Raw genomic sequence first — 27,820 nt, 5'->3', positions numbered from 1 at the left:
AAAAAGAGAATAGTATTTATTACGATCTCTAAAACTACCGTAAATAAACTGTCGAAGTTCACCTGATGACGTAGAGTAACGTTTTCGGGTCGATCCACCTCTATTTCTATTATAGAGTAACCAGTATGTATGAATAGTCATCAAGTCACAAGTTCATCACCTAAAAGAAAATGCATGGGGTTGCTATAACAGTATAATAGGGCAACCAACCGCACATTTGTATCTAGATTCCCGCACCCAGCATTATAAGGGGAAGTTCACCCACAACCGGATATACTGTTTACTAACGGTAAATAAACTAAACCCATAACAGAAAAAGGGGGAGGAGAGTGGGAGAGGGGGAGGACTCGTTGCCCAGTTACGGATGTCTCCTATGTTTACCCATTCTCAATTATACCATACGTGATCGGTAAAATAACTGCTAGTGTATAAAACCGAAGAGTCTGGTAACTAATGATTCCTAAGTAATAAATATCCCTGTGATTAGGATTAAAATCACAGCATATGGCCCACTTCCCCAAGCAATTCCTTACCACAAAATACGGAGTACTCCGTCCGAGACTCCGCGAAGTTGGCGTTCACCGTAAGTGCCATTTTGTGAACAACCTATATCGTGTTGCCCCATGTCACATGGTTCACGTCACATGACAAGTACCCATAACATACTCCGCCATCTTAGAGAGGTGAAATTAAATGTATTACCTGTGGATGTAATATTTAATAGCTATTACAGCCAGTAGAGTAACTGCATGTATAATAAACAAAGAAACTCCCCACTGCACTCAACGGAGTACTCAAGCCGAGACTCCTAAACATTGGCGTACATCGTAGTCGCCAAATAGTAAACAAACTAGGTTTTGTATGACCCTTGTCACATGATTCGGTTCCTGGTCACATGACAGGTACCAAGATATGTTCCTCCATCTTGAAGGGGTAAATATTTGATGGCTGTTACAGCCAGTAAGTAACTGCGCGTATAATAAACTGAGAAACTCCCTACGGCACTCAACCCGAAACTCCTAAACGTTGGCGAGCATCGTAGTCGCCATATAGTAAACAACCCTAGTTCTAATGACCCGTGTCACATGTTTTGGTTCCTGCTCACATGACAAGTACCAAAAATGTGTTCTGCCATCTTGGAAGGATCTCTTATATCCATAATTGTATCTAGGTTGCAAAGCGCCCATTTATTATCATGTTAGCTTATGATTATGAAAGAAACTGAAGAAGAGTAAGCGATAACAATTATTGGTGCTATTGGAATTCAACATTGACCCTACCGATGTTGGACCGATGAAATCGTCACTGTGAATATTGCAGTTCGCTATCAATATTCAAACCAAGTTCAACCGCTTTCAAATTCATGATCCAAAGGGCTTCCCTACGTCACATTCATAATTACCTATTGCCTCCTCGTGGCTCACATTTGACATGATCAATTCCATGAAACTGGAAGACGTTGGGATGTAGGAAGACAAGGAGAGGAGCAAGGGGAAAAGGAACAAATAAACGAAAAACGGGGAATGAGGACCCGTTCTTGGAAGAACCAATAAACCAGAGCAGTCCCAGTGAATCTAATGAAATCAGTGTTATCAATTTGTCAAATATTGTACCAACAGAAGATATGATTACAGTTCTGAAAAAAAAGGATTAGGATTTTGTCCAGTGACGTCTGTTTAAATTTGTAAGAATGCTTAAATAAAAAATAAAAAAATTGCAACTAATCCTATTCCTACTAGTTGTTGTGAGAATATACCAGAACTAAGTAACTTAACGATACAGGATGTTTATGATACACAGACCTTGTTGTCGCTGACAGAAAATGAGGATGATCCTTTGACAATGACCAGATTACTTAAGGATTTGGAATTGAATACTGATCTAAGTTCTGAGAGTGGCTCAAAATTGAAGTCAAAATGGACACCCCAATTGATACCAGGCAATAGTGTTGATGTTTTCTATAAAGCCGTAAACTTTGAAATAGATTAGATTGATACTAAGAATAGAACAAAGGGGATTTATCAAGGATTCGATATTCTGGCAAAAGGAGAAAGAAAGGCTCTTAACGAACTCAAAAACAATAAAGACATAATCGTATGCATGGCTGATAAAGGCAGAAATATTGTTTTTATGAATAGGAAAGATTACAATGACAAGATTTATTCTCAATTAAATGATGGACATTACTATGAAAAACTAGAGAATAATCCAATTCAAGAACTGATGATGAAGATTAACCGGGGATCTTAAAATATGGTATCATAGAGGTTTAATCAGCCACAATGAATATATTTTCTTGTTAGTGGACCACCCAAGGTACCCATGTATGTATTCTTTACCTAAGATTCACAAGAATCCTACTAGACCACCAGAGAGACCGATAATCTCGGGCATTAGGGGCCCAACGGAGAAATTATCACAATTTGACACATTCCTTAGACCATATGTGACAAATTTACCATCGTACATACAAGATACAAAGCAAGTTTTAAATGTGATGAATGACATTACCTAGGAACCAGGGATGATTATGGCAACCCTTGACGTTGTATCTTTGTATACAAATATCAATCATGACCTAGGAATTAAGGCTTTAGGAACATTCCTTAATAAAAGACCGTGGAATATTTTGAGCATACTGAAATGCTGTTGGTATCGACAGTTACTCGGGACAGCCATGGGCTCTGGATTTGCTCCATCCTTTGCCAATCTGTTCATGGGTTGGTTTGAGGTGGAGCAGATCTGGGGCTTGATGGGTAAACACTGGATTGATAAGATCTGGTACTGGGGCAGGTTCATTGATGACTGCTTACTGTTAAGGACTGGTACAGTAGCTGAGTTGGAAGACTTTTTTTATGTACTTGAATAACAATGATTTCAATTTAAAGTTTACTACCCACTATGACCTACATCATATTGTGTTTCTGGATGTTGACATCTATACTTTTGGGGACAAGATCTGCAGCAAAATGTATCGTAAAAAAAACAGCTGCAATGCGTTACTACATGCAGACTGTTGTCACCCGAAATGCCAAATAAATTCTATCCCATACGGTGAGATGGTTAGAGCCCGTAGGAACTGCTCTGAACAAAAGGAATTTTTAGATACTGTCAATGATATGAAGAACAGATTTCTAGCTAGAGGCTACAATTATAATGTAGTAGATCAAGCAGCAAGAAAAGTGTGTAAACTTGGGAGAACGAAAACACTGCATTCAAAACTTAAAATGAATACCTCCCTTGAGGAGACTAAGATCAGATTGGTTACCAATTATAGTACTGAGAGTAACAAACTATATAAGGCACTAAATAGACATTGGTATATACTAATAGCGGACACAAGTCTTCAACCCTACATCACAGACAAGCCAAGTTTGACATTTAGAAAAGACTTGACACTTGCCAATATTGTTAGTCCTAGTTATCCGAGACCAGATACAAGGACATGGCTGAGTGAGCATTTAAAGGGCTTTCACAAATGTGGACGATGCAGCACATGTAGATGGGCTGTGGATAAGACCACCAAGTTTAATTACAATAATACTGGTGATCATACAATAAGAATGTTTATTAATTGTGAAACCAGGTTTGTTGTTTGTTATCAGATGTACTTGTAAAAAAAACTATATTGGCAGCACAATTCGAAGATTGCGTGAAATAATGGTGGAACACTTTCGGGCACTGAAAAATGGCGATACGAGAGATCCAATTGTATCACATATAACTCAAAATGAAAATCAACCACAGGAACATAAATTCCAGTTTCATTGAATTGATCATGTCAAATGTGAGCCATGAGATGGCAATAGCGAATTATGCTTGAGACGTAGGGAAGCCCTTTGGATCATGAAATTGAAAGCAGTTGAACTTGGTTTTAATATTGATAATGAACTGCAATATTTCTTGGGTAGGTGAATCATTCATATAACACTGTATGAGGCAGCAGTTTACTAACGCGAGAATGGTATATATAATGGTTCTTGTGAATATAGAACGACTGTAGCTATCATGAGGTGTACATTATGCCTAGTGGATTGGGATTTTGTATTTCCATATGATTGATTGAAATATATAAGAATTATTGAAATTGTATATACACATTGCGTTCATTTAATGCAAACTATTTATTTTTTCTTTTGGAGAATGTATCCCGTCAATTATATGTCAATTATAATGAGCTACATGTAGGTGCACTGACTTTTAGATTACATTGATTTGGTGTGTTCTCCATCTATTACTTTCTTTTTTCTTCTGCTTGTTAGATATTGAGTAAAGCCTATACTCCACATCTTTTTAATTGGTTTCTGGGGTTATATAACCCCACCCCCCCACCACCCCTCCTCCTTCTCCTTTTTTAGCACGTTCTTGAAATTATTACTTTCGTTTTTAGAGTTCTTTGACTACCAGGTCAAATTTATATCATTGTGCAAATAGTTACCTAGCACAGTGATGTTTTAATCCACGGGTACTCATAGTACGGCCCGAGGGCCGCCAGTGGCCCGGCAAGCCTTTCTTGGCGGCCCGCGGACCTTGCAGACATCGTTTTTTGTAAAAAAAAATTTACAGTGTCAGCAAACACAGACTCTGCTCTGTGGGGGCCGGGCGATTCAAGTGATAGTCCAAGTGGAGCTGCAGGGGCGCTAAGAAGAGGTGAAAAACAACAGTCTCGTTATCATGCAAATGGTCTCTTAAAGACCTGTGAAGTACTGGGGTGGGGCTGTGTGTGTGCACGGGAAGGGAAGCTGCCTCAGCTGCCACACAAATGGGGGGTGAGGTGACAAAGAATGACAGAGGACAGCAGGGTGTGAGAGTCAGGTGAGGTGACAGAGGGTGACAGAGGGCAGTAGGGAGAGACAGAAACAGACAGACAGATAGAGAAAGACAGGGACAGACTGACAGATAAAGACAGAAACAGATAGATGCAGAGACAGATAGAGACAGAGACAGATAGAGACAGAGCCAGATAGAGGCAGAAAGAGACAGATAGAGGTGAAGACAGGGACGGGGCAGACAGATAGAGACTTAGACAGACAGAGACAGAAAGGGAGACAGAGGGAGGGAGACAGGGACAGACCGAGACCGAGACAGATAGAGGCAGAGACAGGGACAGACAGATAGAGGCAGAGACAGACAGAGAGGCAGAGAGACAGAGATGGAGAGGGAGACAGAGGGAGGGAGAGGGTGGGAGGGAGACAGACAGAGGGAGACAGAGAGGGAGGGACAGAGAGGGAGGGACAGAGAGGGAGGGACAGAGAGGGAGGGACACAGAGGGAGGGACACAGAGGGAGGGACACAGAGGGAGGGACGCAGAGGGAGGGAGGCAGAGGGAGAGAGTCAGGGGGAGACAGAGGGAGACAGACAGGCAAGGAGACAGAGGGAGACAGAGAGGGAAGAAGACAGAGGGAGACAGAGAGGGAGGAAGACCGAGAGAGAGGGAGACGGAGAGAGAGGAAGACAGAGGGAGGAAGACAGAGAGAGGAAGACAGAGGGAGAGACAGAGGGAGAAACAGAGGGAGGGAGACAGAGACAGAGAGAGGGAGACAGAGAGAGGGAGACAGAGAGAGGGAGACAGACGGAGGGAGACAGAGGGAGAAAGACAGAGGGAGAAAGACAGAGGGAGAAAGACAGAGGGAGAAAGACAGAGGGAGAAAGACAGAGGGAGAAAGACAGAGGGAGAAAGACGGGGGGAGATAGAGAGAGACAGAGGGAGGGAGACAGGGGGAGAAAGACAGGGGGAGAAAGACAGGGGGAGAAAGACAGGGGGAGGGAGACAGGGGGAGGGAGACAGAGGGAGGGAGACAGAGGGAGGGAGACAGAGGGAGGGAGACAGACAGAGGGAGAGAGAGGGAGGGAGAGGGAGAGGGAGAGAGAGAGATGTTGAATCCCAATAGCACCAATAATTGTTATCGCTTACTCTTCTTCGGTTTCTTTCATAATCATAAGCTAACATGATAATAAATAGGCGCTTTGCAACCTAGATACAAATATGGATATAAGAGATCCTGCCAAGATGGTGGAACACATTTTTTGGTACTTGTCATGTGACCATTAACCGAAACATGTGACACGGGTCATTAGAACTAGGTTTGTTTACTATATGGCGACTACGATGCACGCCAACGTTTAGGAGTCTCGGGTTGAGTGCCGTAGGGAGTTTCTCAGTTTATTATACGCGCAGTTACTTACTGGCTGTAACAGCCATAAAATATTTACCCCTCCAAGATGGCGGAACACATTTTGGTACCTATCATGTGACCAGGAGCCGAATCATGTGACAAGGGTCATACAAAACCTAGTTTGTTTACTATTTGGCGACTACGATGTACGCCAATGTTTAGGAGTCTCGGGTTGAGTACTCCGTTGAGTGCGGTGGGGAGTTTCTTTGTTTATTATACATGCAGTTACTTACTGGCTGTATTAGCTATTACATATTACATCCAAGGGTAATACATTTAATTTCACCTCTTTAAGATGGCGGAGTATGTTATGGGTACTCGTCATGTGACGTGAACCATGTGACATTGGGCAACAGGATATAGGTTGTTCACAAAATACTGCTTACGGTGAACGCCAACTTTGCGGAGTCTCGGACGGAGTACTCCGTATTTTGCGGTAAGGAATTGCTTGGGGAAGTGGGCCGTATGTTGTGATTTTAATCCTAATCACAGGGATATTTATTACTTATGAATCATTAGTTACCAGACTCTCCGGTGTTATACATTAGCAGTTATTTTACCGATCATGTATGGTATAATTGAGAGTGGGTAAACATAGGAGACATTCGTAACTGGGCAGCGAGCCCTCCCCCTCTCCCCTCTTCTATTATGCGTTTAGTTTATTTACCGTTAGTATACAGTATATCCGATTGTGGGTGAACTTCCCCTTATAATGCTGGATGCGGGAATCTAGATACAAATGTGTGGTTGGTTGCCCTATTATACTGTTATAGCAACCCCATGCATTTTCTTTTAGGTCATGAACTCGTAACTTGATGACTATTCATACATACTGGTTACTCTATAATAGAAATAGAGGAGGATCGACCCGAAAACGTTACTCTACGTCATCAGGTGAACTTCGACAGTTTATTTACGCTAGTTTTAGTGATCGTAATAAATACTATTCTCTTTTTTAACTCTCTACGTGTATTTTATTTCAGTTTTGGAAGTGGATTACGGAGCCTGATTTAATTTAATATATCTTCACTTGCAAAGCTTGAATCCGCAAGTGTGAAGGTATTTAAGTTATCATGTGAACTCTTATAGTTCATGCACAGTAGTTTTAAGAGATCGTAGTATAATTATTCTTTGCAACTCTGTGTGTATTTTATTACAGTTTTGGAAGTGGATTACGGAGTCTGATTCAATTAGACAAGTCTTCACTTGCAAAGATTGACTTAGCAAGTGTGAAGGTATATAATAATTACTTTTACGTAGTTCACGATTTGTCACTAATAATTTCAGTTAAAGATAACGGGTTATGCTTTTGCCCCCTGGTACTGATGAACGATTTATCTTTTATGGAGCATTACTCATGAAGCTCTATAATCTTCTATCAGGTGACGTTAATTATATTCACTATAGGAAATTTTGGTGATTAACCTATTTTTACTTCAGTTCAGTTCAGTTCACTAATTCTAGTTCTTGGTCACACAGCTATTGACCTTCATTTTCTTTTTGGGCATACAGTGTTTCTGCAATCTCTTTCATGTACTAACTCGATTCCTTCACTTGGTGATTGAGTCTGTGAATCCTTACTACTGGTGATGGCTTCACGTAGTTTGTAAGACATGGTAAAAATATATATTAATCATGTTATACCTTTTTTTGGGGTTTTGCAGCCCTGAAGAAGTCAATGGTGCGTATTTGCACATGACGAAACACATGTTGGCTTCTTTGTGTGAAGAATTGTACTACCGGGCCAATTTTGTGAAGCACTATACTACGATGAGCTGTGGAGATACTACCAGAATAATTTGAAATAAAGAATATGAACTTTTCAGAACAACGTGTGAAGATTTTACATTGAACTACAAGTGTTAGAGTGTGCTCAGGGTAGACCCTTTTTAGGTCTCGCTGAGACAGCAAAAGCTGTCTCTTTGAGATATTTTGTAAGTGGGTTTTCAAAAGTGCTACCTACATGGTTTTGCTGGTCTAGAGCTTGCGTGCACGATGGTATGCACGTGCACAGCTGCTCCTCTGCTTCTTGCATTCCCCCCTCCCTTCTCACCCAGCCCTTTGATGCTCTGCTTGCATCTCCCTTCTCCTCCTCTTTTTTCGTCACTTGTATTCAGGCTCCTCGCATTCCCCCCTCCCTTCTAGCCCAGCCCTTCTTGTTTTTACTGCACTTCGACCTCTGGGTAAACATCACAAATCATTTAACGCAGTGTGTGAGGCGGCAGGAGTGGCTCGCTGCACTGACCAAGGTAACTCCTTCACAGGTTTATAAAATGCCATGTATATGTTAACAAGGCTGAATTGTGGCTGTTAACTACAAGGCTTGCTTTTCAGCTGTGTTTCTCCATTGCTTTTTTTTTAATAGAGCGAAACCTTGTAAATGGATGTGTAGTTAAAATGTGCATTATAGCCATTTTATCGCGAAGAATTACTTTGTGTCGCCGTTTTTGTCACCGAGACATTGCCTAACACTTGCGCCCGCGGGTGTTGTGCTCAGTTTTTCCATGCCATTAAAAGCACTGACTGGGTAAGAGCTGAAGGCACTGCGGAGCCTCTCCTCTTGCAGGCCCTGGCTGCTGTGCCCACCCCCCGTTGGGCCGGAGCTCTGCGTATCCTGATGCCCGCATTGGCACTGCCTCCTCCGGCCCATCTTATTTTTCACCAGCGCTGCCTTTGGGACCGGAAGCGTGTCATTTTTGACACAGTATCGGGTGGAATCTTCACAGTCCAGCGATTAAATGTAATGACCTCAGTTTCTTTGCCACGGGGCCTGTTGGCTGAAGCAGCAGACAGGCAGCCCACGCGCTACGCCCCTTCTCACTCCCCCTTAAACCTTTTAAGAGTTTTTCACGATTATACCTCATTACTTTTGCAATGAACAGCACAGTCAGTGCGTTTTTCGCTGAGACTCCTGCTACCTTTTCAACTGGCCACACATCCCACGGGCTCGGAAGTTAAAGGTTAATAGGGCTTGGATCTTTCTGAACATAATTTGACCTACAAAGGCTCTGAAGAACCCTTCCCAAGCAGAAGAATACATAACAATGCAGGCATTCCCGATATCTATGCCCTCGCACAAAGAGGACCCATTGGGACGGGTGTGAAGGGTCATACTGTCACGTTTGCTTCCTTCATCCAATGTCTGGACGCACAAACGACTTATTTTCCCTTTTACTTTTTTAAAGTTATTTTTTATTTAATTAGTGTGAAAGACTTTAAACTGATGTATGATCACCAATGCATGTCACCTCAAACAGTGTAAGTATCTCACAGAACGAACTGTTCACAGAAGTACAAAAGAGAGAAAAAGAATGACCCACCTATCCATCCACCCACCCTACCCTCAAACCGGCACAATGCCACCCACCCTCGTGCAGCACCAGTCCAGTAATAATTACGACTCGCACAACTGTGCTTCATCCAACAAGGCTCAAGATTATTATGCGAACCCCACTTTGCTTTCATGCAGTGCGCCATGTGTAGTGGGACGGAGGACACGGAGCAGTGTAATCAAACCGAGCTGACGCTTGTAGACTAACGGCTTGCCAGACTATCCAACATACAGGCCATCACTGGCTTCCAGGTGGTGTTCCATTTCCAATGTTCGCTCTCCACACTCTCAAGGAGATTTTCTAATGCCTTGGTGTTCCAGATACTTGCATGCCATGTTGACATAGGTGGCCCTTCTTTCTTTTTCCACCTTGCTGCAGTGTAAGTGTTTATGTAGTCCTTTGTAAGTCTTCTGGTCTTAAGTGTAGCTTATAGAAGGGATGCCTCCTAAAGGGACCCATAAACCTAGTGGTCTTAGCCAAAGCAGCCTCTCACGTTTTTGCTTCTCTGCCCTTAAGTACCTCAGAGTTACCACATGGGCTGCTCCATGCACGTTCTGTGAGCTTTTTGCTTTCTACTTTACTTTAGTCTACAATTAAACAAACCTTTCTTGGGTTACTTTCAGCTGCTTGCTTACTCTTTGACAACCAGATGAAGGTGTGCCTGAGATGTGCAGAGAGCGTTCTGTTTTTGCAAGAGATTACCGTCACTTCAGCAGTTCCACATATGTGTGAAAGTGCACATGGTCCTGTCTTCGTTGTTTTGTAGAGCCTGCTCTCAGCCGTGCGAGTCGTTTTCCACTGTTTGAAAGTGCTGTAGGAATGATGTCCTTCTGGTCTGTCAGGAGGAGGAAGAGCCTGATGGTGCCTATCCATTTTAGCAAACAGAGACTTACCGGTTGTAGTGTGCTCTGGAAGTGTAAATAATGAATACATTTGAAGCATTTCATGTCTCACCACACTCATCTGTATTTTCTTTTGTAAGCAAGTGTTCACGTTGCTTTGGTAAGCCTACTTTTCTCTGCTGGAGCTCAGTCCCCTGCATTAAGGAAGAGTACGATTGTCCTCATTATACATCGAAATAGGATGCTTACACCTTACTTTTGCCAGGAAGTTTTAATGCAGTGCAGACGGAGTTGTCCGTTTCGATGGCAAATAGCTGCCCATCCGGAAAGCACATGTACCACCAGATTGTCTCATAAACCTCAATAAAGACCACTCTGAAGGTCTCTAATGGCAAATGCAAAGGTTGCAATAAAACAATATAAACTATTGTACTTGCTAATTAAGTTTCCATTTAAATTTTAATCTAGGTCATGGCGCATTATGGACAGATGCTGCACATTGACACTGTGTGGTCATTGGGTTATGGGCAATGCAGTAACAACTTTGATTTCTGCAAAATAAATGTTTTCACCCCAAGTGTTTCCTGCGTTTCACCAAGGATTGTGTTAATAGATTCCATTCTGTTGGACATGATTGCCAGGAATGCATTAAAGGCTCACTTAAATTTATATATGGGAGGAAAACCCAAAAGGTGACGCCATCTCTAAACAGCGTAGAATTCCCCGTGGAGCTAAATAAGTCTTTTGCTTAATATGCTAGTTGTTGCCAAACCAAGCCCACATTGTTATGGGTGCTCAGTCAAAAAGCTTGCTTAATATCCTTGAAGATTCCCAGACTTTTCTCTTCAAGACCCTGCTGATTTATAGGTTTGTATGAATGCAACATGGTCCGTGACTGGCTACCCTCCCCTCCCAGCTTCCCACACCACCTTGAAGGATTGACATAGGCAAGTTGTCTTTGGAAGGCGGGGGGTCAGGGACCCCCCGGCCGTATTTATTATACAAAACAATAAAGGATGAATATCAACATTACCTCAATTATGTTAAGAAACGCAAAATTCATGACATTAGATCTACAGTATTGAAGACAAATATCAAAGTCTAACCTTAACAAAAGTCTAATACAGCGTGTTTCCTATCCGAATCTACCATCCTGCCTGAATTTTGCATTCTAACATTTCTGGCCCGACGGCAAGGTCGCTAACCGGTGTCAAGTCCTACTAACCACGCCCTTACTCACAGGTGCGCCTGCGTGACAGGGGATCGCCTACCCCGTCGGCATCGTGAACTCCATTTAACCAACAAGGAGGCCCCTTACACTCTGCGTCATTTGCTGACGTCATGATGTATGTGCGGGGGGCTACCAGCCTAAGGAAAGCGTGACTCCCTTCCCCCTCATCTTTAGCAGCTAGCGGATATTCCTGCCCCTGAAGTTCTAGGAGGGACCAGTGGCCCCTCCCCCTGGGCCGCCCCCTCCGTGGATGGTGACACCCCCTAGAACCTTAAATTGCTGCTCACCAATCATGACCTTACCGCCACAGGCCAGCATTGTTTCCCGACGATCTGGCCCCCCCCCACAACTCCCGCCTGAAGGTCATCCCTACCTCACAAAGCCCTTCAACCAAGCTAGGATATTATCACACCATATTGTATTCCCTGCCTCAGTCAAATGGACCCCATCCTGTAAGTACAATTCATCCCCCCAAATAGTCCCATGTGGGATGGTCTGTAAGTGCGTGGTTCGGAAAAGTTTTTCTAACTTGGTATTGATCCTCTTTACCGAGTGATTCAATGCCCTGACGGAATCACCCCCACTCCACTGCAGCCGCGGTATCAGCTGGGACCATACTACAGTGCAGTCAGGGCACACCCTCCTTACCCAACCCGCTGCTGAGATGATCTCTTCCAGGAGGACCCTCCTACCCAGTCTAGCAAGGTCATTCCCCCCCAGATGAAGAATCACCACCGCCGGTGGTGCTGCATGTTGGGCGACCAACCCTGCAAAGAATCCCCGAAACTGACTGAGGCAGAGACCCCCCCTCCCAAAGAAGGAGATGGACAAACCTTTGTGCTCTAGCTCCCTTCTACCCTTGCCTGTAAAAAAGACATGTTTAGCACGATTAACATATAAATGACCAACAATCCAAATCCTGCCTGACCGCGTCCTGTGTTCGTGACTGTTCACGCCGCGATGAGTCGCCGATAAATCTTGATGATGACCCGACACGAGTTCTCCGCCTGCGTCACAGAGCGAAGAAACTGCAAAACCAGAAGAAACAACCCAACGTCAGAAAACTGTAGGTACTTTACAACATGTGTACCTGCACATACCGTTTGTAGCAATTGGAATTGGGTGACCATCTCCCAATTCTTTTAACACTGTTCACATGCAGACCCCTTGTGATTGCCTCAGTGGCTGCGCCTATCCTAAAGGAGTGTGTGCCAAATTCCTTAGGGTCAAGGCCCACCCTGGTAATAGTCAACTCCATGACTCTTCTGAACTGGTATTTGGTTAAAGGGGTGCCGTCAGCGTGTAATAAGAGCGACCCACCCAACAATCCACCTCTCTGCCTGATAAGTCTCCACATGGTGTACCGGGCAGCAAGGATTGGCCCTCACCCTGTGCAGTACCACAGTCTCCCCCGCGCCTCCTGATCCGTTTTTGATCTCAAAATTGTCACCCACAATGTGTCTCCCTGTATTGTTGTGTTCAGGAATTGGATACCTCCCTGCCTATCTTCCTTGGAGGCTGCAACCAACTCGCTCAGCCTCAAAGCTCCGTAAAAGGCTAATGTGAAAGCTGCTTTAAACAATTATATCTCCCAGTCTGAACTACAGACGTCATGCAATGCAGGCAATAATGCCGTCAGCCTCCCCAAGCCTATTGGTTTCCTAGTGTCAGCCGTGCTGCCCTGTAAGCGGCGCCAACCCCTCAGACCCTTCCGCACCACAAAGCTGTTAGTTGGGTCTTTTACTCCCTTTGCCTGTGCGTAGAAGGAGACAGCTGCCCTATGCCTCTTAGCTGTTGCCACTGAGCGACCCTCCTGATGCAATTTACCCAGATAATCTGTAAAACTATTCTCTAGAGCCCATTTGGATTCCCAGTCTCGCCCCAAGAAAGTGCAATATGAACCAAACGCCCCTTCATACGCTGTCCTTGTCTTGGGGGCTAAGCTAGCAGCCACGAGGTCCTGTAATTTGGGGCACCAATCTGCCAGAGCGCTGACGGGAAGTGTGTCAGTGTAGGCTCTGCTGATGGAAGATGTTCCCTGAATACCTGCATTTTTTGGCGAGAGAGTGCCTCAGCTGCATTATTAAGGACACCTGGTACATGTTTTGCCCTGAATATAACATTCAATTTCAAGCATCTCAACACAATCTCCTTCAAGAGGCGGAGTATGAACCTACAGCGTGCCGCTTGCTGATTGATGCACTCCACCACCGTCATGTTGTCTGACCAGAATATCACTGATTTGTTACGCAGAAGTTCTGGCCAGACCATTAATGCAACCCATATGGGGAACAGCTCCAGAAAACCAATGTTGGTTGTCAACTCACTGTACACCCATTCGTCCGGCCACCTGTGGGTGACCCACTTGTTTCCAAGGATGGCACCAAACCCAACACTCCCAGCAGCGTCAGTCCATAAACCTAACTCTGCTGAAGTAGTGGGGGGGCCGGACCACACAACCCTGCCATTGAAGTCCTCCAGGAATGCCATCCATATCTGCATGTCCTGGCGTACCTCAAGCGACAGTCTAGTGCGGTGGTGTTTTTCTCGCAGACCCTTCATAGCCTGCGCAATTGAGCGAGAAAAGGGGCGAGCCATTGGTATCACCCTCAACGCGAAATTCAACTGGCCCACTGTTTCCTGAAGCTGTTGTAAAGAGACCTTCTCTTTGGCCAGGCACGCGCGTAGTGCCGCCTTGAATTTAGACACCTTCTCCTTTGGGAGCCTGAAACAACCCTCCACAGAGTCTATTTCAAGGCCCAGAAATTCTAAGCAAGTAGCTGGCCCCACTGTCTTCCCCTGCGCCAGCGGGACCCCAAGAGCCCGCATGAGCACGCAAAATTCCTGCAATGCCCGCGCACACTTCTGAGACCCAGCCGCGCCCAGGAAGAGAAAGTCATCCAGGTAGTGCATGACCTGCTGATGCCCGGTTGCCTGCCTCATTACCCATTCCAAGAAGGAACTGAACGTCTCGAAATAGGCACAGGAGATCGAACAACCCATGGGCATTCATTTGTCCATGTAATACTTCCCATCAAACTTGAACCCCAAAAGGTGGTGATCCCCCTGATGCACAGGGAGAAGACGAAATGCAGACTCTATGTCAGACTTGGCCATCAATACCCCTGAACCCAGGCCCCTAAGCAACACCACCGCTTGGTCAAAAGAGGCATATTTTACACTGCAGACATTCTCATCTATAGCATCATTCAAGGATGCCCCCCTTGGGGCTGAGAGATTATGAATGAGTCTATATTCGCCTCTCTCTTTTTTAGGGACAACACCAAGTGGGGAACAAACAAAGTTGGGCACTGGCACCTCTTCAAATGGTCCTGCTATCCTACCCAGGCGTAATTCTTTTTTAATTTTTGCAGCCACTACCCCTGGGTTATGCTTTACAGACAGTTGGTTCCTGCACTCAGTCTTACCTGTGTATCCTCCTGCCGGTATCCTGAAACCCCAAGAAAATCACTCCTGAAGTAATTTAGCCGCTGCGTGATCTGGGTATCTGTTCAGCCAGGGAATCATTGCCATGACATCAATGGGAGTGTGTGATACTAAACCCTCCTCTTGTCTATTCAGGTTTCCTTCTCCCCCTGGAGCCCTGGTTGCCACCCTTAAATCTGCAGGAGGTCTCTGGGTGTGAGGGGTGCCCACACAGGGAACAGGCGTGTTTGAACTTACATGTGACCGCTGCCCTAGTGCAGGACCGTTTGTTGAAATCCCAACATACGCCCTTTTTATCCCCCCAACCCTTACCCTTTCCTGGTACCTCACTTCCTTGCGCATGCCGAAAGGGCTGTTGGGGCTTGGCCGGGTATATTTTCTGTGCACAAGTTGCCCCCATCGCTGCTGCCCCCCCAGTTATCTGATTGTACCATGACAGGGAATCCACCATATCCCATGCTAAAGAGGGATTGAATTCTTTAGCTTTCCTGAATGAAATGTCATATTCCTTCCACCCGTTCCCCACTTGTGTCTCGCTCCACATGGCAATCCTGCTCTGGTAGCAGGCCATTTCTGCTTGTAAATTGGGCGACCTTTCAGCTGTAATGGCACTGAACACGGAAAAGGCCCTCATCCAGTTAACAAATGTCTCCTCAACTCTGAACTTAACCAACTCTATTCTCCATTCACTGGGCAACATCCATTCCTTTTGTGACTTGGCATATTCAAGTTCCCTATTATCAATCAGCAAGGAGAATATGTTGATATATTTGCCCGCCCAGATCATCTCTTTCACAGCCTGAGACACATGTTGCCCCAAATTCTCCTTCCTGGAGGGCATAGCACCATCTTTAAGTAAAGGCAAAGCCACCTCCTTACCACTGTCAATGCCTTGCGACGTCGCCCCATCCTTCTTTGCCGTCTGCTCGCTGGCGGAACCTGTTAGGGGAGTAATTGGTGCCAATGGTGCCCCTTCCCCCACCCTGGCCAACTTAATCATCTCAACCAGTTTCAAGGCTTCTGCTGAATGATCTTGAGAAGATGGCAATACCCCCCCTAACTGTAACCAGGGTAAAACGGCGGCTATCTGGGATGCCAATTCCACCGGGACAACGTTATTCGGGGGGGTTAGGACCCCGACGGGGGCAATGTTCACGGGGGCAATGACCCAGAGTGGGGCAACCGGCAATGCTGGCGTAGGAGGAGCTGGCCCAGCCGGTGCCATTGGGGGCATCACGGGAGTATCCTTAGGCACTCCCACTGGCATTCCCTCCCCCTCAGCTGTATTCTTAGGCGTTGCGCTTGCAGTTTTCTTGGACTTGCCCCTCTTAGGAGGGGTGACAAAATCACCTCTAGGCTGTGGTGGGTAGATTATCCTTCTTGGCCTGCCTTGTGGTCCAGGAGGCCCATCCAACCTCTGATTAATTTCTGCCACACTCCTACCTAACTCATCCACCTTACCCAAGTGCCTATCAATTGCGGTCATCCTGCGCATCATAGTCTGCATCATTTGTTCCATGCGGGCACTCTTATTAACTCGTGCCCCCGGCATTCTCCACAATACTCAATGCAAACTAATCCTAGCCAACCCAAGCAATTGTACCTTCTTTCAGATGGAGGATGTGAAGATGGCCGTAAGCACCATGCAACTGTGACTGCAAAAACACACCAAGCTAGTCTTAGCGTGTGGGCGAGCGCCAACCCCTTGTAGGAAGGTCTCAAGCCCGGTGGCCCCCCAGAAGCAATGAAGTGCAGGCCCGCCTCACTCCCCTTACCACCGATGACCCGTGTGTCCTCAGCCCGTTGCTGTGCTCTGCGCCCGTGATCTGTTGTCTGCCACTGGAAAAAACACCTGTGGGTAAACAACTTCAACGTGAAGCCTCAATGTGCCAGCTGCCCTCTTAGTTCCCAACCTCACCGAAGGAAATACCACTGCCCCCACTTTAACTTGATAACCAACAGTGCCTACAGACTGCTGTGCAAACATGAGGCGCAAACTCACGACCTACTGATTAAAAGTCTGAAGCTGTACCAACCGAACTATCACAGGCACTAAAACAAACACTGTTCAAAGTTCCATTGAAAATGACCGAGAGCCCAAGGAGATAGGACTTTCTATTTGTATACCCAAATCTTCATGCATGTAGCTTTTTTATAGCTTGCGCTCGACCCGAAGGTTCACTTGCCATAGGAGCGCTTCCCACGCGCACCTGTTATGCTGCACAATATCCGAAGCACTAAGGAGACCGCCCGTCAACACTTACAACCGAGTCTGGCTCATCCCCGTGCCCTGCGAACCCAACAGGAATTGAGCCGCCACGAAAGCCCAGCCGGTTAGCCGCGCCCACGAACGCTTTAAATCCCCAACCGCCTCACCGCTTACCGCACTCTTACGGGGGGGGGGGGGTCAGCCAGCGATCCCGGGCGAGCTTGGAAATCCGCCTGTGGCCCGCGCAAAAACCACGCCGGTACCGTTGCCTCGTCCCTCACGATTCCCGGCAGTGGCGGCTTGCCAAACAGGAAGATTGAACCGGCGGCGCTCCTTCGTGGTCCCGCTGTACAGGCGTCTTCTCTCCTCCGCTTCCCTCGACGATTCCCACCTGGAGAAAAGAAAAAAGAAAATTACACGCACCAAGCGTGGGGCACACGAGGTATGCAGGGAGCGAGCCAGGGGCAAGAGGGTGCCCAGCTCGCTCCCCGGGCCTTTTAAGGGCGTTGTTACACCAGGGGGTCGCCGGCCCAGACGGCCCGCCCCCCGCCCGACCCGCCCCCCTGCCCCGGAAGCTGTACTGCTGCTACCGGTTCACGGGGGAGGCATCAGCCTATCGGCGGTGGGGGCGCGCCGCGCGCGTCATTGACCCGCGACGCACCCCCACCACCGAGAGGCCGGGGGAGGGGGGGGCGCCGCACCGCCATGTGGGCAGAAGGGCCGAGCGGCCCCCCCTTTACAAGAAACAGGGTCTTCTGGGTGCACCCTTGTGATGGCCAACACTAAGCGCAATCCTGCTCTTGACACACTTTGGTTGGATGCACTTGGAGTAACCAAAGTCAACATGTGTAGGGTCCATGCCACAGTTTCAGTATGGCCACTGACTGTAGGGCTATCTATTCCATTTGCAATAACTGTAGGTAAGTATTTTATGTGGCTATCTTGAAAAACGGGCATGGATCCGCCCTTCTCATTCCACTCAAAGCTTTCCCTGGTGTCATTGTATGTGCTCAGTATATTTGGGTATGATCTGAATTGAGTATCTTGTAATGCATAGCATGGTAACTTCAAAAGTTAATAAATTCGTTGTCATTATGATAAACTTGGGAATTGATTGATCTTCACTGCGTATCCGCAGGGTCATTAGTAGTAATGGCCTAGGGTTCAGGTAGCCATGTTTGTTCTCTAGTGTTGGCAATATTGTGTGAAAAGCGTTATTCCTGCACCTGTAAATTGGGCGCATGGATACTTCTTGAAGATCACTCATGCACGTACGTATTCATTTCCCATTTGTCTATTAATGTTTGATGCTTTGCCACTTTACAGTAATAAATGATTATACTGTGTATTTCATGTCCTGTTTGGTGTAAGTCAGAACTTTTTTTTAATCTTTCACTCAACAAAAAGTCTGTTTCAACTGTTAGAGGTTTAATATTTTTAGACCCCAGTACTAGTGGTGCGCGAAATGCAGTGCAACTTGGAAATAATGTCAGGTTAATTTGATTACCTGGTCTGTGCACAAACGATAAAAATGTATTTCCAGTTTCATTACCAGGTGATTACGACTTCATAAGGATTTTTTTTTTAAAGTTCTATTGTCCACACTATTGCTCCTGTATTTTTAAGCCAAGATGCACATTTTTCCTTTGTAGTCTTTTTCGGGGTTTAGTTCCTGGTCTTAATTCTTTGCAAAGATTTCTTGAAACACCATCCTTTCATCGCAGCTGAGAGTCTCTAAACTGTAATCTTTGCATGTGAAGTCCAGTATTTCTGTTGGGAGGCAACCACGAGGGTTATTTGTCGGACATTCTTTTTATATCTGTATGTAGCACGTGCTACAATGACTGCATGTTTTTGTAACGCATAAATAACTAATACAACTGTTGCTCTTCTCAGTAGTACTTAAGTTAGCAACCCTGTAAGGATGAACCTGTAATTCGACCTTGCTCAGTGTGTGATCTGTAGTTTACATACAGTTCTCAGCCAGTCTCCACAACTAACTGGGCTATCAAATTAAGGACTTTGTGTTTAAGTTAAGTTACTCTACTGTAATTTAAAAAACTTTTTTTTTGTGGTTTTTTTGTTGTTAGTTGTCTAGACGTTTTTAGGTCTCGCCTGAGCCAGCGCATGCGCTGCACTGGCGAGACATTTAGTAAGGGATTTTTGAAGTGCCACCTGTCTTGAGCGGAAGGGGTGAAGGTCACCTACTTCACTGCTCTTAGCAGCTCGAGTTCCAAGGAAATGAGAAAGGGGCTGAGACAGTAAACACAATACCAGTGCTACCAATGTCCTTCCACTCGTGTATATTCGGTTTATCTGTGCCAGACAGATCTCAGCTGGTGGCAGTGGAGTCTGGCGCACATATGCTTTCATCTACAAGCTGGTTTCAGTCAGCAACATTCCTTCCAGCCTACACTTCCGGTCTCTTTACCTCATTCTCGCACGTTACCTTTCATCGCTGCGGTCTGTCTCCCTTTGTCACTGTCTTCTTGCCACTTCTTTTCTCTCTTGTCGTCATTTCTCTCTTTTTGACCCTCTGTAGGAGTTGTTTTATATACTTATTATGCTTCAAATGGAAAAATAGAAGTGCAGGTACTCTGTACCAGAGTGCCTACTTGTTTCTGGGAAGTGCCGGTACTCTCCAATTGAAAGTATTACATTTCTTTTGAGAAGTGCCAGTACGCGCACTCCGAAAAAAAAAAAAGCATTGGCATTTGCTTTTGGGACCTTATAAGTATTTCGTTATGCAGCACAATATGCTTGGTGCAACAACATCAACTGTTGGATGGCTAAACACTTATAAGGTCCCAAAGGCGAGACCTATTGGCTATGCCAATGCTTGCTGGCCTAGAGCTTGCGTGCACGATGGCGTGCACGTGCACAGCTGCTCCTCTGCTCCTTGCATTCCCCCCTCCCTTCTCACCCAGCCCTTTGATGCTCTGCTCGCATCTCCCTTCTCCTCCTCTTTTTTTCGTCACTTGTATTCAGGCTCCTCGCATTCCCCCCTCCTCCCCCCCTCCTTTCTCGCCCAGCCCTTCTTGTTTTTACTGCACTTCGACCTCTGGGTAAACATCACAAATCATTTAACGCGGTGTGTGAGGCGGCAGGAGTGGCTCGCTGCACCGACCAAGGTAACTCCTTCACAGGTTTATAAAATGCCACGTATATGTTAACAAGGCTGAATTGTGGCTGTTAACTACAAGGCTTGCTTTTCCGCTGTGTTTCTCCCTTGCCAATTATGTGCCTACAAGGCACAAATTTATGTCAAATGCGCGAACAACCGTCATTTTAAATTTTAGTTTATTTGACAGGTTGACCACTAGTACTGCTCCCCCTATCTCCTCCTTTACAGTGCTATAAGCCGTGCGGTCTCTGCGTAAGCAAACGCAGCATTTCCATCACTTGGTGCGCTTAACAGAAAAGGCAAAGAGTTAATATGCAAATAGTCAGAACCCCTTTACAGTCCGGATTACTTCATACGCTCAGCAAGGAGGCAAAAAGTTTACTGTTTTAACATTAAACACGTGATGCTTATTAAGTGACAAACGTTTTAGCCAGTGACGATTGTGTGCCTTTGAGTACAATATTCGTTATTTAAAATGTTGGCAACACTAATACTGCGCCCCCTCTCCCTATAAATGCTATATTTAGCCCGGTCTTAGCGTAAGCTAAGAGTCCTCATCTTTTCGTGTGCTCAGCACAAAGGCCAATATGTTCATGAGCAAATATTTTGAACACCTACACTCCGCATCACTTGGTGCACTCAGCAAAGAGGCCAAAGTGTTAGGGAGCAGGTATTCTAATCAGCTATATGGATATCCCACGGCGCCCCTCTTTACAGTGTTGTACTCAATCTGTTGTCACTGTCAGCAAACAAAACAGTCTGCATCACTTGGTGCACTCAGCAGAGAGGCCAAAGAGTTAATAAGCAAGTAGTAATTGCCCATGTACAGTCCAGCTCATTGCGTACATTGAGCAAATATGCCAAGGAGTACATAAGCTGGTATTTTTAACACTGACCGCAACAACCTATAGGCACTGCTTCACCAATGCACCATAACAATGTACACACTTTATGCTGCTAAATTGTTTATAAAGTGTAAAATGTTTCACCATTGCCGTTTGTGTGTCTCCAAGGCACAAATTTATGTCAAATGCGCTATCAACGGTTATTTAAAATTTTTAATTAATTGGACAGTTTGGTTATTAGTACTGCCTCCCCCCCAACCCTCTCCCCCTATACACTGGTATATGCAGTATGGTCTCTGCGTGAGCAAACCGAGCATTTTGCATCACTTGGTGCGATCAGCAGAGAGGCCAAAGAGTGAATGAGCAGGTATTGTAACCAGCTATATGGACATGTGACTGCACCCCCTTTTACAGTGTTATACTCAATTTGGTGTCAGCGCAATAAAAAAAAAACAGGCCGCATTACTTGGTTCGCTCAGCAGAGAGACAACAAAGTTAACGAGCAAATAGTCTGAACATCTTTACAGTCTGGATTACTTGGTACACTCAGCAAAAAGGCCAAACAATTAATGAGCAGTATTGTACACATGTATGTCACCATCCAATAGGCACTACTTCACCTATGCAGCATAACAATGTACATACTTTATGCTGCTAACTTGTTTATAAAGTGGCAAACGTTTAAGCTTTAGTTAATTGTATGGCTACAAGGCATTCATTTATAACAAATTAACGTGTTCTTTGCCAAATGTATACACATATTAAACTAGAGCCAGGCAAATACCCTAAACTGCAGCTTCTAAACACTTTAATTTACAGCATGCTAAAACACGTTGGTTTTATTTTTGTGCTAAGTTAGTGCCTGCCTTAGCGTCCTTCTTTAAAATATTATCACTGATTACATTTTTTTTTCTAACAAGATTTTTAGTTCAACGTTTGATGTTTATAAAATGTACAAGGTTACAGCCCCTGCTGATCGTATGCCTTCTAGACAGAAACACACGTCTTTATTAGCAGCTGCTTACAGTATTTCTGTGTTTTTTGAGATTACATTTTATTGTACTCTGGTGTTGTTTTATGGCTTAGCGTGTGAAGTTGATAAAGTACAAAGGTTTCAGCCTTTGATCATTATCTTCCTTCCAGGCACAGACACGGGTATTTTTTTAGCTGGCGTGATTTTTATACAGTTCAAAGGTTACAACCCCTGCTGATCCTGTGCCTTTTAAGCACAAACATACAGTTGTTCAATAGCAGCTGATTGGTGTTTGTCAATGTTTTTTAAGGTTCCATTTTAGCGTACTGAGTTGTTGTTTTTTAAGCCAAACAACTCATTTTAATAAAGTAAAAACGGTTTCAGCCTTTGATCATTGTGTGCTTCCTAGGTACATACATATATAGTTTTGAACTAAATTCCTAATTATTGTTCTACTGTGTACCTTTTGAGCCAAGCACAAAATGTAAGAAAAAGTACAAAACCTTTCGGCTTCTGCCCAATGTGTGCTTCCCAGGCACACAAAAACACGTTTTTTTACTAATTTGTTACTGCATAGCCTGCCAATCATATGCCTCTAATGTCCATACATACATTTTTTGTAGGTGCTGCTTCATTTAGGTCCGTGCTGCATAAATACATATAGTTTTGCAGCATGTAACTACATTTATAAATAAGTCTTGTTAATATTCGACTCCTTCTAAGTATTGCTTTCTGCTATTTTCATTTTTACCCCTTCCAACAGTATAAAAACACTACCCTTCCACACCATTCTCCCCCCCCCTTACAGTATTATACTCAGCCCGGTCTTGGTGGAAGCAGCCAGAATCAATAAAACTGTCGGCTAACCATAAAAAAATGCATCTTTCTTTTATTTTCGCCATTACTCTAATTATCCTGCTTATAGGCTGCACACTTATACCACCACTTTGTTACTCAAGGGAAAGTCCAAGGAGGTAACGAACACGTTTGCAGTCCCCTAAGTTCTGTTCTCGTAGCAAAAACGCCAAACAATTTACGTGCAAATTGTCTAAATACTTTAACATCTGCATCATGTGGTGCACTCAGCAGAGACACCAAGCAGCTAATAAACAGGTATTTAAAACACCTATATAGACATGCAATGGCCACTGCCTCACCGATTTAGCACAGCAGTGTACACAGTTTATACTGTTTAATTTTTAATAGGGAGACATAATATTACAAACAAATCAAACACCGTGGATGAGAAATTTGGAGGCAAAAAAGGGGGGAAAAGCAGATCACGTAAGCCATACCACACAGCAGCGTTACAATGCAAAAGCATATACACTTGTGCTCTCTTTGTCAGCTATGGTGCTTTCAGTCCCAAAAAAACTTTAGGGAATAATTCCCCTAACTTTCACAAAGGTTAGGTGTTTTAAAGTGTCTGCTGTTTGCTAACTTCCAGCAAAAGCTGTAGTGTCTTCTGAGCGTCTAGTGAGTAAAGATAAAAGCCAAAACAACCTGAAGTAGGTCGTTTAGGATATACTTTATACACCGGCAACTGATTAATAGTAAACAAGCAACTGCATAGCTCCCCAGCCAATATTAGCACACATAGGTACATCTTATTAACTTTAATGATTAGCACATTTGCTCTTATGTACTTGGTGTGGCATCTATGTTTGCATTATTGCTATAAATTGCACTTTTGTTATTACTGTGCTGTTTTAATAGGAAGCGTGATGTTATGGAAATACAAAATGTCTCATACACAGCTAATTGTATATCTCTATAGTAGAAACGCTTACATTTTTTAGCTACTGCGTACTTTGGGTCTACATTAGCCAACTACATATAGTTTTGTAGCATGTGCCTAGAAATCTGGAGCAGTGTTGGTCTGATTAGTATCCCTGTAAGTACAACATCCGCGAGTTTTTACTTCTGTCCTATTGAACAATATTCACACCAGTACTGCTTCCTCTCTCCTGCCCCCCCCCCCCACTGCCCCTTTTAAATTATTTTACTCAGCCCCGTTTTAACACAAACAGCCGGAATCAGTAGCAGTCTTAAGGAACCATAATAAATGCATCTTCCTTCCATCGACACCGTTACTCCAAATATCCTGCTTATTTGCTGCACACACCTCCACTATCACTCTGTATACTTAAAACAAAGGCTAGAGATACAAGGAAAAGATAATATTACAAACTAATTTAAAAAAAAAAACACAGACGATAAATTTAAAGGCACAATATGAGCTCAAGCATTTGCGGTGAGGCACAGCAGCGTCACTATGCACAAGCATATCCACATATACTCTTTTTATAAGCTGTGGTGCTTTGGGTCAAAAATAAACTTTAAGGAATAATTTTGATAGCTTTCATTAAGTAAAGGTATTTTAAAGAGTCTGCTGTTTAGTAACCTCAAACAAAAGCTGTAGTGTTGTGTTTGGAGCGCCTAACAAGTAGCTTAGGCATGCAACGGTTGATATTGTTGCACCAAGGATATTGTGCTGCAGAACTAAATACTTATAAGGTCCCAAAAGCGAGACCTATTGGCTATGCCAATGCTTGTTCTCATTACTGGTGAGACCCAGCCCACTTAAATTTCTGCCGGGCCTTATAATAAAGCTCCAGTGTCAAAGCTGTTGCTTTGCCCCAGTGGCCACACAGGTTGTGCAGCGGAGAAGCGCAGGTCCCAGCTGCAGAAGGCAGGTGTGCCATTCCCGTTGGGCAGTCTAATACTGCTCATGCCGGGAGTCTGGCTTTCAGCAATGTCGTCACATGCTTGTACGAGTCCAGTCCCAGCTAAGCTTAATTAAGAAAATCAGACCTCCTGGTTTGAGGATGTGCAAAGGCCACTAAGAGGCCTTAAATTAAACAAAATAATTGAGACTGGGTATACTAGGGTGAATAAAGATACAGGGTGTGTACGAGTTACCGGCAGCTCGCTATCGACAGGTTAGAGACCACTATTTGGTTATTTTTTTATTTTTTTATTTTGTTTTGTCAATTTACATCCCTGTTTTAAAAATCTTTCTGTAATTTTGTTTGACAAATTCCGAGGTGCAAATCATCAACAATTGGGCAAATTGTTTTGCCATGCTTTTTAACAATTTTATGGCTCTCACGAAGCTCGAGGAAGTTCCTAATATAATTTGATGTGCAAGTTTGATGACTAGAGATAAATGTCACTAGTAATTGAAGGGCCCAAAGATGGCGGAGTTACAAAGGGGACACATGAACAGCGGGACACCGTGAAACGTATTTTATTATGGGAGGGCTTTGAAAGGACCTGTCCTGCTCAATACACATTTAAAGGATTCAGTTACTTTTTAAAACAATTTTCTAGTCACCATTTGTCCACTGATTTTCTTCTTACTGTTGCTTTATATGTCAATTTTTTAATTTTGATGTCTTTTGTTTTTTCACATTCCTCTTTGAATCAAGGGATGCCACATCACCTATATTATTGTGCTACTTCCCCTTACTCTGGAACGCATGTAAACAAACAAATCTTACATTGCCAGGATATACATATATTCCTTTATTCTGCTAGCCTTTGCTAGAGGCCCATATTCTTCTGCTAGCCATTGGCTGTGCAGCCCGAATCTGTTTCTGCTGCCTCTGTTGGGCCACACCTGAAATTGAGGCTGGAGGCTCTGTGGCTCTGCCCCATTCTGCCTTGGAACATTGACTGCCGCAGCTGTGCTTGTTTGTTTAATAGCGATGGAGTGACATTATTATGGTGTACTGAAAGTCAATGCTAAATATGTTTTACAGAACACCACTTCCCAGATTGAGGCATTAGGTTGCACGCCCAATGTGTAGTAATGCTTCACTGTATTCAAGAGAAGGCCTATAAAGTCCAGGTGGCATATTTATGAGGAGTTTTCGTAATGCTTGCGCCACCCAAAGTTGGTCATGAACAACACAAACCTCTCCGTCATATTTATAAAGCCATGCAAATCCACTAGCTTTGAATGGCTTCACAAATATGGAGTGATGCAACGCTTCACAAATCGCTACGTTGCCGTACTTTGTGCAAAGGAGGCGTTCCATGGGGGTTGCGGTGGGTGTTACAACGCAACTCCCATGGTGTTTGATGCATTCCCACATTTGCAAGGACTTGTAAACCTGGGAATGCATCAGAATCGTACGCCTCCCCCAAAACAATCCTGCCTGTAACGCAGGTACCCTTGCACCATGGTGCAAGGGTGCCTGCGTAAGCGCTAGGCTGACGAAAACGCAGCAGCGCAGGGGGAAAGGACAGGAATGCATCATATTGGGTAAATACGGTGCATTCCGGCCCTTTCCATGTGACAGATGGCAGTGCAGCAAGGTAGCTTGCTGCGCTGGCCTGCGCGTCTATTCTGGCAAATATGCCCCCAAAATTCTAGAAGGCATGATACAATACCAAAAATAAAACACTTTAGTAAGAGACAAAATGCTAAATCAGAATGAGAAACTAGAGGCAAGGCTTCCACTAAGTAGCTGGTGATGCTGGCATCAGCCAGTGGTATTTTAAAATAGTGGAGTGGAATACTTGATGCAAACGCCAATGATTAAGCCAGACACACACATTCCCACACACCCATTTAACTTGAGAGCAATTTTGCTTACCCTCAGCTACCTGCACATGTCCCTCCTCGGCTGCTGGAACTCCATCTGGAGTTCTTGCCCAAAACAGAAAGCTGAGAGCTGTAGCTTACACTGTGTATCAGCATGGGGCTGTTATCACAAGGTCCATGCTGATGTACTCTGCAGGTTCCTGTTTTCAGCCTCTTACTTTGTCATGCCACCCTTGCCTAACTCTGTGTGAGCTGTGTTAGGGGGTTGTGACCTGCTGATTTATGTGTAGACCCCGGCACTGGAGCGCTAAAGCCTAAATCACCTGATGGCCAAGGCTGGGACTTCACCAGGTCTGGACAGTCTGTCTGCTGACCGTTGCATGCACTTTCAGGGACCTGCCATAGCCAGGCACAAATGACCGTGCCTGCCTCAGACTGCTGCTCGACTCCCTCAGCTTTTTTCTACTATACTAATAGCGACACATTGCTCATTAATATATGCTTGTATTGTAGAAAAGAGAGGCAGGAAATATAGGAGGGTGGAACTGCCAATGCCTATATGAGCGAGATGCCCCAGGATGAAGCTTTTGTAGGTGGGAGAAACATAAATTGTGAAGACACCTTTCAGGGGTCTTTGGTCATTTGACAGGTTCAAGTGGGTTATGCCATACATGTGAGAGTCTTCAATAGGTTGTGTGTAAAAAGAAAATTCTCTACCTTCCTTTTCTCTGTAGCCTTGGGCCTGGTGCTGTGGTATAGGTTGAGATGTATACCATGAACCCTACAATGCATGTCTAACTTGGCCTCCCCTCCTTCCATCCACTCACTCTGTTTGACTGTCTTGGTCCTAAACGCAGCTGTCCTTCAGTCTAACGTCTTCATTTTGGAGGAGCCATGGCAGCTAGGCGGGGAGTCACTGGCAGATTGTGTAAAGACCACAATATACTTCTGGGCTGTGGGTGGAAGTACAGAGGAAAACCAGCTAATCAAATGCTGCCTGCGAAGGGATAAAACCAAGGTGTTGGGAGACAAGTTTAGATACACGTGACAAGGTGTTAAGATCCAAGTGAGGCTGAGCACAGCATCTCA

General features: G+C 44.6%; 1 protein-coding gene across 1 annotated transcript in view; it reads left to right on the top strand.

The window, feature by feature from the left end:
• LOC146821228 (calcium homeostasis modulator protein 6-like) overlaps positions 1–27,820 on the top strand; it is a 93,679-nt gene that overhangs the window by 47,830 nt on the left and 18,029 nt on the right. The gene's annotated exons all lie outside the window — the stretch shown is intronic.

This window comes from Triturus cristatus, chromosome 6 (assembly GCF_964204655.1).
Source record: "Triturus cristatus chromosome 6, aTriCri1.1, whole genome shotgun sequence".
In the NCBI taxonomy this organism is placed as follows: domain Eukaryota; kingdom Metazoa; phylum Chordata; class Amphibia; order Caudata; family Salamandridae; genus Triturus; species Triturus cristatus.
This window is presented reverse-complemented; position numbering and strand designations above follow the sequence as displayed.